We start from the raw sequence: 16,942 nt of genomic DNA, 5'->3' as shown, positions 1-16,942 counted from the left end.
TTTATTTTCTTGGCTCAGGTAATATTTAGCCAAGTCAGGACAATTTTCTTACTAAGGCATTATTCGGAGGAAGAAACATTTTTGTTGCCTGAGGTAATGTTCAGAGAGTAGATATGTCAATGACAGAAATGATATTTAGGAGATCATTTTTATGACAAAGCTAGAGAAGAGCAGCAATATTGATTTTGTTTTGTAACAAAAAACCCAACATTTGATAGAAATAGTGGAAATGAAACATACCCCTAACATAATAGACTGCTAAGTCTTATATAGTAGTAAGCAAATTAATATTCGGCTTATTATGGTTTATTGGCCTAATGGTTACTAAAAATTGCAAGGTAAGTATGTGTCTTTGAATATCTCTCTCTTTCTCTCTCTCTGGCCCTGATTTATGAAAGCTCTCCAAGGCTGGAGAGAATACACTTTCAGAAGTGAACCTGGGTGGTCCAGAAAACATAATCAGATCTCTTCCAGGTCCCTCTCCTGGACATTGAAGAGATCTGATCCAGAACTGAAAAAATTTGCTAACTAATAGCAAATGATTTTAAGAAATCAATTCTAGGTTTGCTGGATCACCCAGGCTCTTCCATGATAGTCTATCTTCTCCAGTCTTGGGGAGCTTTAATAAATCAGACCCTATGTATATATTGAATCCATATTGTGATTCCTCAAACCAAACAGTTAAGTAGTGTTTGTGGTACTCTGTATGAACAATTATGTTTTCAGCACAATCTTTAACGGAGTTTAAAGAAGACCTTGACCTAAAGAAGAGAATAGCTCTCCAAAAAACATGTACTAAAATGAAGCTGTTGGTTCTATTTAAAAAAGTTTCATGTACAGTACCCAGCTATGACATTGATTTATCTTTAGAGTAGACCTATTATTTCATATATTATTATTTGTGTGTTTTGTGGTTGTTGTGTTGGAAGTACTTCATAGTAAACAGGTTTTATATAGTTATACATGTAATACTACAACTAAATGATAATAAATACTATTGTGATTCCACATATTTGTGATAATAAATATTTGTAGCGGTCACTGCAGTTTAATGTATTTATTCAATCATTTATAAATTACAATACAATTATTATAGGTATTTGTTACTGACCGGTCACAGCTTTGTGTAAATAATGGCAACAATTCATATCAATATTAAAGATTAGATTAGCTCTATTTGTTTATTTAAATGTGATGAAGTTGATTCATAAAAGAACACCATGGAAAGAGAAATGAAGACAGATAGGTAGCTGATTTTCATAGGAGCGAATCAGAATTCTTGTTTATGTTTCTTCTTGACAGTAGATGGAGAAATATTTGGTTGCTACTGGTGATTTGGCTGTAAAGCCATCTAATTTTTTTTCTACAGGTTGTTAAGATAGCACCCCTTTCTGGTCTCCATTCCTGCTTCCACCATTCACTTGGCTTTATTGTGAGCCTGAGACTGCTGTTGAAATCAGCATTGAGGACCTAAGGTTTCTATATCTTTGGATTTACTTTTATATTTCTTTGTGCTTTTGTAATGTGGAAGGCCGGGGTTTGTGACTGGTTTACTTTCCACAAGTTGTTATAACGATCACAACAATATAAAATGGGTAATTGGGTGTTCATAGAATATAATTTGGGTCTTGTCATTCCCTCTTTTCTGTGAATAGGGACAACTTCTTATATTTTGTGTGGAGTGCAGCTCTATGCACCACCTATAACACATCAATAGCAATTAGTGGGGACAATGAATGGCAATGAGGGGGGATTTAGTGCCACCAGTACATTAACAAAACATCCCGTGACAGGAAGATCTTGCATGGTGTTTCCTCAAGGAGCCACCATTAAGGTATAGAAAGATAAACAGATGAATAAAAGGTTGTTCCTGTCTAGTGAATGTTTGCTGCTTTTGTACAGGTGTTGAATATGTTATTAATATATTTGCATCCAAAATTAAAAATTTGGGGTCTTCTAAAGTAAATCTGAGTAAGTGAATACAAAAGCTTCCATCAATGACATTTCTCTACTAAAAGTAGTATTTCCCTGGCCTTGTTGTAGTTCCAATGTGATTAGTGATTTCTGAGCACTGATCTGGAGCATAAATGCAAATTAAAAGTTCTGATCTGCACACATGATCCAGATCAGTGACACAAATTATTGAATCTGGAGAAAGCCAGGCAATGGCAGCCTTCATATTTTTATCACTAAAGATACTACTAAAATTCTTATCCACTTTCTGACCTAGAATAATCACCCAGTTTGTACATTTTATCTTTATAAATTTAGTTGTGGCAGATGTGGCCAATCTTTCTATATTTAAACTACCTGGATTTAGCTATGCCTTCTGAGGAAACAAGGGATTATGCCTTGCATTTTAAGTGTGTAAGCTGATTATGCAGTGAAATGACTTTTGAAGTGAGGCATGCTATTGATCTGTAAGCCTAAATTATGCTGCAGGAGTTTTAAAGACCTGGATAGAACTGAGCTCTTCTTTTACATTCCAACACAGTTTAGTAAGTTGTGTGTGTATATATATTCAATACCATTCAAATGCATGGACACACCATTGCTCATTCAATGTTTTATCTTTATTTTTATTATTTTCTACCCTGTATATTACGATTGAAGACATCCAAATTAGGAAGGGACACATATCAAGGTATGTTTTAAACCAAAAAGTATTAAACACATCAGAATATGTTTAATATTTTTTAGATTCTTCAAAGTAGCCATCTTTTGCTTCAATGACAGCATTGCACACTGTTAACATTTTTCCAACTAGCTTCATGAGATTGTCTCCTTGAATGGTTTTCAAGCAGTCTTGAAGAAGTTACCAGAGGTGCTGAGCACTTGTTGGCTGCTTTGCCTTCACTTTGCCATCCAACACATCCCAAATCATCCCTGGTCTCTGGTGATTGTGGAGGCCATGCCATCTGAATCAGCACTCTATCACTCTCCTTCTTGGTCAAATACCAAAAACTATGATGGTCCCACTAAGATCAATCTAGAGCAGTGGTCGCCAACCTTTTCGGACCGGCGGACCACTAAATTTGCCGGTTCCAGACCGGGAATACGTGGGGAGTCGGTTGTCACTCAAAGGGGAAGGAACTTCCCTTTTAGTGACTTTATAATGCCAGAACCCGCCCACTCTGCCATTGCAGGTCTTAGCCTGTCACCCTCTTCCTTGAGTCTGGGAACTGTACGGGGGAAATGGTCCGCGCCTCTGGCCAGTGCGTCCCCCCAACGGGGTCCTTCTCCTGTCCCCGCTCGGGGATGCACCAGCCAGAGCCACGGACTACCAAAATTTTCTTGCGGACCACCAGTGGTCTGGGGATAACTGGTTGGCGACAGCTGATCTGGATGGAATGGCATGCCACTGCTGAATTCTTTGCTGGTTAAGTGTGCCTTGCATTTTGAATAAATCACCAACAGTGTCACCAGCAAAGCACGCGCTACATCATGACACCTCCTCCATACTTCACAGTGGTACCACACATGTAGAAATCATTTACTTACCTTTTCTGCGTCTTAGAAAGACATGGCAGGTAGAACCAAAAATCTAAATTTTGGATTAATCAGACCAAAGTACAGATTTACAGTGGGCTAATGTTCATTCTCCAGGTGACTACCTATAAATTGTGAATGCCAAAAGTGTGCAAAGCTGTCATCAAAGCACAAGGTGTCTACTTTGAAGAATCCAAAATATAAATGATATACTTTGTTTATTGAACACTTTTTGTTTAAAACATAATTCCATATGCAGTGTTCTCCCCAGAAATTTTTTTCAGCCGGGTGGTAGGAAGCTGTAGCCGGGTGGTAAAAAAGGGGGTGTGGCAAAACACGGCAAATTTAGTGCACCCAGTTGTTTATGCCATGGGTAGCCAGTAACCTCTTATTGTTTCAGTACGACGCTGGAACACGAACACGACGCTGGATGAGCACAGCGGGACCAGGTAAGTAAGGATGGGAAAAAACTCGGGGTTAACCATCCTAGCCGTTTTTTTTTGCCCGTACGAAGGTCGGGCTTAACGGCTAGGAGGTTAATGAATCAGATTGTTGTTATAGTGAAGAAGCAGAAACAACAGTATATCCCAATTTAAAAGTAGGAAAATGGAATGCTACCAATTAACATTTATAGCAGGCTAAAATCATAACACACCTAAATTAATAGAGGATGAATACATCAAACAAAGAAAACATCAAGTGGTGAGAATCTGAATCCTAAACCTAATGTTGATGTTGGCAATAAAAGACAGATTTATGGATTGATCTGAACATTGTTATGCGACTTAGACTTGGGTCAGGGGAGCAGGGAACAGTGAGTGGGAACAGCTGGATTGGTGTGACCTCCAAAAGTATATCCACCTTACACATTACTTCATAGTTCATGCCATTGCCCACCAAAGGTTTCTCTTACTATGATGTCCCTTGGCAAACCTGCTGGCTGCTGGAGGACAGGGTATCTGAGCAGCCTGCTTGATATCTTAATTCAAATATAGTGAACTAGGAAGTTTATATACAGGAAAATAAAATAGATCTAAAGTCTACTTGAAATTCATTGAGATCAATACATCACCATGGTTTGTATTATAAACAAATGTCAAGTTTTTTCTTTCAACTTTGATTGGACATCATGGGCCTGATTTAATAAAGATCTCCAAGGCTGGAAAGGATACACTTTCATCAGTGCAGCTAGGTGATCCAGCAAACCTTGAATGGATTTCTTAAAAGTCATTTTCTAATTGTTAGCAAATGTTTTCAATCCTGGATCAAATCCATTCCAGGTTTGCTGGATCACCCTGCTTCAATTATGAAAGTGTATTTTCTCCAGCTTTGGGGAGCTTTAATAAATCAGGCCCCATTTCTCTCGCCCACGTCTGCCATTTATGCTCCAGGTCTCTAGTATCTAGCTGCAGCATGACCATTCACACCTACTGCAATATCAAGCAATAAGTTAATTAGCAATTCTCATGCAGCGTTTTGCCACTAGTGGCATTAAAGCATTTTGACTACTAGTGGTAGGCGTCACCTGCAGTAATATCAGCATATATAAAGAGTACTGTAGCAATGGTAGGTGTCATTGTTGCTACTTATTTAGAGGCCAGACTTGTGTCACTTGTAGCAATCTTGTTTTTTTTAGTTCTGAGCCTATTTGAATGGCCATACTTCCAGACGTGAATGGGGTTTGTCTTTGCGTAAACCATTTCCATGGCTTTAGCACCTAAAGCTTTACATGTTACAGTAAACCAGATAATATTATTTATTCAAAAGATCTATCAACATCTCATGCAGGCAGCCTTCATTACAAAATGATTTTATTGGGAGTAACATTGCAGAGACTAGCTGTAAAAGTGCTGCTGTGCCCCGCAAGAAGATGTCATTTATTCTTTTTACTTGGATAAAATGCTTTCACGTATGTAAAAAATTTTATTTGTGTAATTTTTCTTCATATTCACAGGTTATAAATATTTAATGCACTTTAATAGCTACACTGTGTACCCTGCCTAATCTTCATATATTGGGCTTATTGTTGAGGATGACAGTTATAAAGATCAAGAGCTACAAATAGCAGAACTTCAGGGTGGACGTGCCCACTATCTGCAATCACTGTACCATTGTCATCATGGCTAGGGATTTGTATATTACATCTCCCATGATTGCAGGGCTGCTGTATACAACATATGTAATGTATAATTAAATAATTCCTTGACAAATTGTTACCCTGTCTTGGATTCATAAGCTCTTATATTTGAGGCATTAGAACACCTCTGTTGAAACACATTCCAGTCGGATCCTTTTATACTACTTTCCCTATATGTATGAAAGTCCACTATCACAACTTTGGGTTGGGTTTTTTTGGTTTTAAAGTTTGGTTATTGTGACTTACACACAAGACCACTTTCTCATTGACGTACTAAAATGCATTCAGTTCACATTATTTATCAGTTCCAAGGGAAGACATAGGAAGGTGCAAGGGAGGCCTTAGACCCATCTAAGCTAACCGGCTTCCCTGTTAGCCCTGTCCCTGATTAGGGGGTGGCCCTGGTCAGTTCTGCCATGGGCCTACTGTTGGCTACATACACCACTGTTCAATGGCTAACAGTAAAGTAGCCCACTTGTGCAATGTCCCAAAAAATCCTTCAGTCAAATACCTTGCCCCCCAGCATCCCTTTAATTAAGGATCTCACATCTAAAAAATATGCAGTTAGGTTAACTGTCTTCCACCCAAAAAATTACTTAGACTGTAATAAAGACATATGACTATGGTAGGGACATTATATTATGAGTCCCTTTGAGGGACATGACTATGGACGCTATGTAAAGTGCTGCATATTATGTCGGCGCTATATAAATACTGTGTAATAATAATATCTATCCCTTTTTGAGAAATGACAGAGGGATACACACCTAATCAGTTGTGCTGTTTTACTGGTTTACTGCAGGAGTATATGGTCCTTTACGTATGTTTGCCTTTACGTGTTGCTTGCAGTTTTGCTAGATGAAAATAAAAAAAGCTTAAAAAAGTCTCATGGCAGCCATCACATCTAAAGAATTGTAAGTTGCAACATATTTTTGTTATTAATAAGCACCATAAATTTGAAATTCAAGTCCAGAAAGCTTCTATAACATTTTTTTTTTTCTTTTCAGTTAGTCTTTTTATTATACTTGTGTTTAGTTGCTGTGTCACACATGCGCCAATAACACCATCATTTTACACAAAGCCATATGGTCATTATCACTTAAAAAATAGGATCATACTTAATTCATTGGCACGGAGTATGCTTAGCTGCAGAATGTTCTAAGAATGTTTCCTCACCAGACTTTCTTATCCAGATGATTTCAAACATATCCTCAACAATTAAGAGACTCTGGCATACTTTGTGTGGGTGGTGTTGGTTGAAGAATTGCTTAAAAGAGTCCTATTGTATTATGTGGCTTTCTCAAAATGCTAGCATTTCTACATATTAAAATTTAGTAGCCTGCTTTTTTGTAAAAAACGCTAAGCAAGAACTATCCATGTGGGCCCAAAGCAATTGATTAGATTAAAACCTGTACTCGAAGATTCCAATTAGAAGGACCGCAACAAATATTTAAATATTGATGAAAAATGAGTCAGTATTAGGTGGAGCACTTGGAGCTTTATTCAGTGACAGTGTCAGGCACCCTGCATCCAGGCTTTTCTTAGGGGGGCAGACTTTAGGTTTTAGGTTTTTAGGTAAAAACATTTACAGAAGGATTACATATGCATCCATTGTGAAGCTGGTTCTAAAAAAATACAGCTTGCCTGGTGTTCTGATCTTCTGCGTTAGATAGCTTCTAAATCACTAACTCAAAATGAGTATGGTGCTTAGGTGTTCAGCTAACAGCTTGACTAGGATAGCTCGTACCTTGCCCCTTCAAAAATTTCGCCCCCCATACCTACCTCTTCACCTTCTTCCTTGCCAGCCCCTCTCCTCCTTCCCCTTCTTATCTTAACCTTAAAATTAACACACCACACCTGCTGCATTTAAAAGTGGCTGGCAAACAGCCGTTTATTAAAACATAAATTAACACTTTAACAAATTCTTATAAATTATTCTGCATATAGAAAAAAATAAAACAATACTGATAACAACAAATAAACAATAAAATAACAACAATAATAAACCACAATAAATAACCTTTAAATAACAACTTTATAAATTAACCCCTTAATAACCACCCTTACAAATTATAGTTTAACCCTTTATTCACCAAAAACCGAGTTTTACTACAACCAACCCTTTGTACCCAACGAACAACTAGGTTGCAGGTCCGGAAGGTAAAGTCCGCCGCACCACCACATTTCCAAATTCACCAAAAACCGCCATGCCATTCTGGGCCCCTAGCAGCACAGCACCACCTCAGGGGCCTCCACCCTTCACCACTTAAAAGGGGGTTCACCACCACCATGGGTGCCCCCTACCCATAATTAAACCAGAACTCTTACCTTCCACCAAACCTCAACCGCCTCCACACACCTTATAATAAGGGCGGGAGGGTGGGCAATTTCTTCTCTCAAAAAATGTGCCGCACTTCCGTTCCACTCTCCTTTTACCCTCTCCTTACCCCTCCCCTTCAACTTTCGACCCAGCCTTCTCTCCCCTCCCTCCTCTGTCCTGTAATTCAACCTTAACCCCCCCCCATTATTTCCTGTGCTGTCTGAGCACGCCTGTCATGCAGCCCTTCGCATATGTCCCTGCTGCGGGCCTCTCTTTAGGTGGCACACAACTTGTGAGACTTCTATGTGCATCATTGCTTTAGGTGTGACTAAGACTATTGAAACCAAAAGATCAGCTTTGTATCCACACAATTAGCATTCTTCACAATGAGCTCAGCAATGGCGGCTTACATATCTCTCAGGTTAGGTCCGCTTTAAGCTCCATTGTCACAGTAAGACAAACTCGCCTTAGTCATAAACTTTCTCATTTAAGACAAAATTTGTAACAAAAGTGTTACAGTCTTCTGCGAAGAAAATCTTTTTATTATTTATTTGTAAGGTATCATAAGGGTGTTTAACAGTCTGTTGTTTATATATTCTCATCAGGAATCCTGTTTGCTATCCTGCTTTGTTCTTGTTGCTTGTTCAGAATATTATATTTATATATTTTTATAAGCTTTTAAGGCCTTATTATTAAACTTACAAGATGGCTTATGTTGTTTAAAGCTTGGTTGTCTGAAGAAGCCATGAAAAGTGTCACAAAGTTGCTTTACATTGCCACTTACAACAATAAATTGTGTATAATAGGTCTGGTATTATTGTATGATCAGTAAGCTGTATTTTAGAGCCTTACTTTTCTGACTTAGCTATTGTTTGTATATGTTGAATTGAGTCCAGTGTTTTAGGGAGTATACACTTCGTATTAGTTTATTCCTGGACTCTTTGGGCTTGATTTATGAAAGTTCTCCAAGGCTGGAGAGGATACTTTCATCAGTGAAGCTGGGTGATCCAGCAATCCTGCAATGGTTTTAGTCCAGGATTCAAAACAAAGCTAATAGCAAATGACTTTGAAGAAATCCATTCCAGATTTGCTGTTTCACCCAGCTTCACAGATGAAAGTGTATCCTCTCCAGCTTGGGAGAGCTTGATTAAATCAGGGCTTTTGTCGTTTTGTTTATTGATGATTTGTTTATTCATTTATTTTGACTATATCTGTGGGATGTTTTCATTAACCACCCACAAACCTTCTCCAGTTAGGGCTTTAAACCGGTCTTTGGCCAGAGTTTTTTTTCATGTTATTATGAATATTGGGAGCAATAGGGAGTAGACGATCTTATCTCAATACATATGACGGCTTTTTACTATCTGCCCCTCATGTTTATATATTTTCATCTTTCCCTATACCCTGTTCATTATGGTGTTTTTAATGCATTTATTTACTAATTTAAATAGGCACCACAAATTACCAAAAATCAAACATTTACTATTTCTTATAAGGCAACCCATGACAGCATACCATGCTTTGTGGGTGCGTTACCTTAATAAGTGACGATAAATATGAATATACCACACTAAAGTGCTAGTGTCGACTAACTTTGCATTAGGGGTTGATGGCATCAGTTTGAAACACTTTTAAGGTATTTCAAAATTATTTGTCAGCTAACCTCCTTCTGATTTTTATTTGATGTGCTTTGGGCAGGTTTTGCATTCCCATCCCATTACAGGCCACACTGGATGTAATATGTGTTGCATTCATGCACATTTTATTTCAATCCATAGGTGTAAACAGGCCTTTCAAATATTAAGATTCAATCTTCGTAAAATATATTACTGTCCAAAACTGCAATTTACATGCTTACCTATACTTTATAGCAGAGGATACTTTATCACCTGTTATTTTTTTTTTTTTTTAGGTAATTGTATGTTTCATGCAGGCTATGCACATGGCTAAAATATAATTATATAATTTACCGTACATTTTCTTAAGCCTTGATAATTAGCACTTGTCTTCAGAGCACAACAGATACTCATTGCCAGCATACGGAAGTGACACGCTGCTATTAATAAACTTTTGCACGCATTTGTACTGTACAGGATGTTGCGCTGTGACAGGCTTCATTTAACAATTATCGCATTCTGTGTTTGTCATCTTCACAATTCAGCCTGTACTTGTGCTTTCACTGTTAATTATAACTCCTTCAATTATGTTATGGTCCCTCCTTCCATCGTGCTGACAGAATAGAATGACATTCTGTATGTTTAAACTACCGCAGGCAGTGGCAAGCGTGACTTTTGGATCATCCAATTTTCTATTTCATACCTGTCAAACTGAAGAAATTGGTTAAAATGAGGTTTTGCGCTTGCTGTGAATCAGATTCCTCTTTTTTATAACAGCTAAAAATATGAAACACGTTTGCTGAATCCCTAATATTAGATTTTTTTTTGTCCCTGAATTGTAAAGTTTCTCTATGAAGGTCGAGTCATCATCAGGAGTTCAGATAAATCAGATAGATTTGTTGAAAGCTTCTTAAACCGATTCTTTTGTCTTTTTAAAAAAAAATGTAGATGGAACTTTAAGTATTCCAACTGATAGAACGCATACATTTTTAGCTTGAGCTTTTATTTATTTTCTCATTCTGTTTTATAATGCTGAAACTTAAGCAATAAAGCAGGAGTCCAGCCACAAAGATGAACAAGATGACAATAAATAGTCCATTAAAAAACAGAAATTGGTTTCCACTGGATGTCCTAAGGCTGGGTACAATACATACAATAAATGTCGTTGGAAAGGATCTTTCACGATACAGTCCAGTTTTGGATACCAGTTCACAAAAAGGACATTATGGAATTGGAGAGAGTGCAGAGAAGGGAAACTAAACTAATAAAAGGAATGGAGGAGCTCAGCTATGAGGAGAGATTAGCTGAACTGAATCTATTCTCCCTTGAGAAGAGACGTATAAGGTGGATATGATCACCCTGTATAAATATATAAATGGTCCATATAGAGAACTCTCTTTCCAATTATTCACTTTGAGATTGTTACAAAGAACAATGGGGCGTCTTTGCGTCTGGAGGAAAACAAACTGTGAAAATGTGGAATAGGCTTCCTCGGGAACTATTTTTGCAAATTCTATTGATTGCTTTAAGAAAAAGCTGGATACTTTTCTAGAAGCACAGAATATAACTGGGTTTTTAAGTTTTAAAATAAAGATAACAGAGACTGTTGAACCAGGGAACATCCAATTGCCTCATGGAATCAGGAAGGAATTTTTTCTCTCTATTGGAGCAAATTGAACCATTCTTTATAAGGTTTCTTTTGCTTTCCTCTGGATCAACTGTGTATTTATTGTTTTATCTGTGATATGCTGTTTTGGTAGTTTTTTTAGTGGTTGAATTCACTTGTATTAAACTGCATAATTATTAGAATAATAATTAAAATTCTCACACAACAGAAGGCACCTGCCAGGTTCAGGTAATCTCTTGTCTTAATGGATCCTTCTACCATGGAACACTTAGAACAGTGCAGGAATGTGAAGTACTAAATCATGAAAGGATGAGGTTTTGCCTTTGGCTTGGAGTGGTATTATATTTGCTCTCATTAATGGGACATACAGTGGTAAAGAAAAGAATAACCTTCTTTAACATATTTACATCTTGTTCTTTACATTTTGAAATGAACACAAACAACAAAATATGAAAAAAAACAAAAATACTTAAATTCCATATGAAATAAATAATTACAACAGTTCACTAGAAAAAAAAATAATAGGATCATTGACATGGATAACGGACCCACCACTCCTAAAAAATGCTTGTAAGTGTAACACCATTGCACACCAAGATATATATTTGGCTTATTTTACATATTTATTTTGATTAAGCATAAAAACTGCTATTCCAAGAGCATTCTGGTACTTGGTAGTGCAACTTCAAGCAGACATTCTTGGTTACAATGCATTGTCAAAAGAACTCAGTGATAGAACTCAGGAACAAGTCAGGAAAATTTTAGGCTAGGAGAAAGTAGTAAGTTTTAGGCTAGGAGAAAGTAGTAAGTAGAAAGTGGATGGTACTACTAGCACCCTCCCAAACTGGATGAAGGAGTGGGGGAGGGAACTGGTTAGAGAGGCTACCATGAAGCCTATGAGAACTTTTAAAGCATTTACAGGAGTTTATTTCAAAGAACAGTCAATGGACCTGATTTATTAAAGCTCTTCAGGCTGGAGAGGATAGGCTTTCATCAGTGAAGCTGGGTGATCCAGCAAACCTTGAATGGATCTGGTCTAGGATTCAAAACATTTGCTAACAAATAGCAAATGACTTTAAAGAAATCCATTCTAGGTTGGCTGGATAACTCTGCTTCATTGAAGAAAGTGTATCCTCTCCAGCCTTGGAGAGCTTTAATAAATCAGGTGCATGGTGTGCATGTGACAACAATGTAACAAGTACTCCACAAATGTGACCTTATGGGAGGATTGCAAGAAAAAAAACCATTTCTTAAAAAGGCTGCATTACGTCTTAATTGAACTTTGCCAGAACACACTTTGAAGTTTCTGAGGCCAAGTGTAAAAACATTAATGTTCAGATGGTACCACAAATCAAAATATTTGACCTTAACATCAAATGTTACACCTGGCAGAAAGCCAATACAGCTTAACATCCAAAGAACACCACCCCTACAGGAAATCATGTGGGTGATAGCACTTTCTTGTGGGGGGTTTTATCTGCAGACTAGAGTACTTGTCAGAACAGAAGGAAAACTGGACAAGGCAAAATACCATCAAATTCTTGTGGATAGTCAGCTGCCCTCTGCCAAAAAGTTGTCAATATCAAAAGTTTTCGCTTCCAACATGAAAATGACCTAAAGAATACATCTTTGCTTGTTCTTTACTATACCCACTGTAAAACCCTGGGTAAGATCAAGTTTTTTATAATATGCCTGTGTAATAACTCAGTGGTTTCTGTGGACTGATCTACTTTTTGGAGCTCAGTGAATTTATTTTGAATTTCGGCTTCCCACTCATCTGGCTTTCATCTGTGGTGGGAGGCAAAGTTGTGAAGACGTGAATGCTGTACGTACCACTTCTGATGTGAATGGTTTGTTTACACACTTGTAGCCCTCGTCTTTCTATAATCATCTCGGCAGCTAGTTATGGATCAGAAATAGCTGCTTTCGCAGGGATTACTGCAGAAATGAGTCAGGATTCTTTACAAAAATAGAACAGATATCCTACCAAAACACAGACAGCCCCATGGGACATGAAAATTATTTTTAGTTTATCCGCAACAAAAATCAGTGCTGTAAAGACGTTAAGCTAAACTAGCCAAATGTGGATAATGAGCCTCATCAACAGACTCAACCTTTTTTTGTCATCAGCTATGAATACATAATTATCAGTTATTGAAGTAGTAAGGAACACATCCTTTATTAATATAACATAACATAAAGATAATTTAGGGTAGATTGCAGTAGGGGCTACTTTATAAGGGCAACATTTTATTTTTTTTATATGAATATTTTTGATGTGTGCACACATGACACATATGTATAATACACACAAATGCTTACAAGAACCTTGATGTTGCATCTCGTTAATGAAAATATCTTGTGCAAGGTTTTTTAAACACCTGGTAATGTAAGCCAATGAAAACACAAAACAAGCACCCAGCAAAGCCCACTCATTCCTGTGATATTAACAGGATTAACAGTTTACATAATGTTTTGTGTACAAAGGTCCTGTGGTCCCATATATGTCAATCAGAATACCTGCTTTGGTTCCTTATCACCTTGGAGTTTAGAATATTACCCTCTAGATTAGGGTGCAGTTCTGAGTGATCTAATGCTTCATCATTTCGAAAATCCGATTGTTTTGCATGGATTAAATAAACCCAGAAAACTGCTCCTAACAATAAAGCAAGGTCTTCAGATATATTCCTAGTGTATACCAGTGAATAAACTGAGAGCAAGCTTACCCCTTTAAATTTTTCATATGGGGTTCAAAAATTATACATTAAAACATGGTAAAAAAAAAACATTATTATTTTCATAGTTTGAGCATCCTATATACATTACAATTGATTTTATGGGTACTTAAAATTGTTCTCTTTGACCTTCAGCCATCAAAAAACATCTGATAATACTGATGTTCAATTACTAGCTAGAGATAGGTTGTATTGCACGTGTGCTAGAAGTATGGAATGCTGACAATTCTAACATGCCTTTGTTAATACTTCATGTTTGAGCTCTGTAAAGTTCCATTAGCGGTTTTATGTTTTTTTAATCATTTATGGCCCAGCTTGGCCTATTTTACTGTTCTCAAGTTTTGTTGCTAGAGATACCAGAGCCTATTTTATTAAGGAGAAGAATGATTTGCTGAACTAATTACCCTATAAAAAGTAATGAATCTATTAACCCCCTGCCGTTCCTCACTGGGGGACAATAGACATTTATTGGGCAATTTCAAAACAAGTGGCTGGATTATGGATGGAGTCATAACAGGACTGGTGAGCTCAGGGCAAACAGCTTATAGATGAGCCCCTGTGTCATCTTCTTATTTTCCCAACAACAAAAAGAATTATTATTATTAGCTAGTATTTATATAGCGTCGACATATTACACAGCACTTTACAAAGTCCATAGTCATATTGCTTATTGTCCATTAAAGGGGCTCAAAATCTAATGTGCCTACCATAGTCATATGTCATTAACAGTCTAAGGACAACTTTTGAGGGAAGCCAATCACCCTAACTGCATGTTTTTGGGATGTGGGAGGAAACCGGAGTACCCGGAGGAAACCCACACAAACACAGAGAGAACCTGCTAACTCATTGCAGATAGAGTTTTGGCTGGCATTCAAACCTGGGACCTAGTGCTGCAAAGGCAAGAATGCTAACCACTTAGCCAATCATGCTGCTCATAAACAATGCATTCAGTAAATATATAAAAAAAGAGAAAAGATGTAATACCTTCCAAATGTACATGGATGCTTGCATCTACTTTCCACTGGGTTGCTGAGATTTGCTTTCTGGTGACTGGGGGAGAGTGTCACACATGTATGAAAATTATCAGATATGGGTCTGCAGGGATCAGGAGTGTGGTGACCAGGGGGTTGTTTTCACATGAGCAGATTATACCTCTCCTTACTTTGGAAGGAGGTGGCACTTATTGTGTATAATACCTGGCACTTGTACATATGTATGTGTAGCATATACATAGGTGTATATGCTAGTAACTAGATTGTTATGTAGGTCTGGTGATCTTGGGGGCATCTCGGATCTAGGTTTTTTCAAGATTTAAGTGTTAATGACCTCTGGGTTGGTATGAATAGCTGAACCACATTTGTATATGAAACATGTACATTAGCCTCCAAATCTGGTGCCATTGGGGTAATAGTAGCTTTTTCAAGGCCAGAAATAGCCATCAGTATGGTGGTTCACTTTTCAGCTGCTCATTTTGCCAACACAGTTAAAAGAGCCCTGGGTCAGATCCAATACAAAGCATAGGTCATCATCTAATTTGCGACACATTCACAAGCATGCATTGTAGTGACGATGGAAGAAAACTCATATAGTCACTCTTCAGTGTCCTCTTGCTGGTAGAGGTATGGTATTTTCTAACTCTGCTTGGGATTTTAAGTTTTGCTTTTGAGTACCCTTATGGATTCAAATGGGCTGAAAAGTATCTCCGGCTCTTAGCACCGAGCGCAGGGCCTAAGAAGGAATGCATTTGTAGTTACTATAGTAATAAATGATAAGTGTCTGATAAATTCTGAGTAGTACATTTCAAACATTTCCTAAAAATGTCATCTTCTGCCAATTGGCATAGAAATTACATTAAATTAGACTAAAATATAATTATAGCCAGATGTCCCACCTACTTCTGTATTAATAAATAAGTGCCTGGCAGAGACAAGACGATCTGTCACTGTGTTACATGGAGACAGTGAGAGTTGTGTCAATCCAACATTTTAAAGTTACATGTCACCTACTAAATACTTGCAAAGGGAATGCAGTTTTTACAGTTCTGTGAAGAATTATCATGGAAATAACTGTGTACATCTGATGAAGTAAATCCTTTATGGTGGTATAAATATATATAATATGCTGCCCAACAACCAGACCTGTGAATTTTCAAAGTCCCTGAGCCTGAAGTTTTTTTCACACCATCTACTAAATGTGGCGTATTGGAAGTAAAATAATGGGGTTCATTTACTAAACATATGTATGATGGTCACTTGATGGTGAAAATTTACTTTGCAAACAATCACCAATTGTGTTCACAGAATAAATAGGTTTTTACTTGTACATGATTGAATAATTGTCAGAAGCGCTCCACTACATTTGCTAAGTGAAGTATTTTTTGTATGACGGTAATTCAGTTTGAACAGCCTATATGCATTTTGTAAATCAACTCCAATTTGCCACTCTTACCATTCAGAATGAAGTGACAGGTTCTCTTGCAAGTCTAAACCTTCCCTCACCCTTCCATGTAAAATCACCTTCACTGCGCTGTACTAGCACTCCAATCATCTATAGGAAATGCCAATGCTTTCAGATATGGTGATGTACGTAGACATACGTAGGACTTAACCCTGTGTAGGGTCCCATATGGGTTTTTCAACCATGGCTGAGTAGGTGGGAGAGTAGGGGCAGCTTTCATGTAAACTTAAATTTGTAATAAATTATCATATTAAACTTTGTATTTCTGTTATATTTTAAAGGACTGTCAAGCATGCATTTTGATGGATTCTGATTACTTGCAGTGTTAGCCTAGATGAGGTCGCACACAGCCTTCTTTTTTCTGCAAACTTTCGAATGAAAGCCTTTGGGACATCTGTAAAGCACAAAAGATCCTGCTTAGTTAATTTTTATAATTAAGGTCATGTTATGTGTTAGATTGAAAAGAGGCGGAGTTATTTAGACAAGTATGTCGTAATTAATGTGGACCTATGACAGCAAATGCTAAATGTGACCTGTAATTAATAAATTGGGCCTTATGGG

General features: G+C 37.4%; 1 protein-coding gene across 49 annotated transcripts in view; it reads left to right on the top strand.

Annotated features, from left to right (window-relative positions):
- RIMS2 (regulating synaptic membrane exocytosis 2) overlaps positions 1 to 16,942 on the top strand; it is a 384,644-nt gene that overhangs the window by 330,752 nt on the left and 36,950 nt on the right. The window lies entirely within an intron of this gene.

Source organism: Pyxicephalus adspersus, chromosome 5 (genome assembly GCF_032062135.1).
Source record: "Pyxicephalus adspersus chromosome 5, UCB_Pads_2.0, whole genome shotgun sequence".
Lineage (NCBI taxonomy): Eukaryota > Metazoa > Chordata > Amphibia > Anura > Pyxicephalidae > Pyxicephalus > Pyxicephalus adspersus.
The sequence above is the reverse complement of the archived record's forward strand: the minus strand, read 5'-3'. Positions and strand labels throughout refer to the sequence as shown.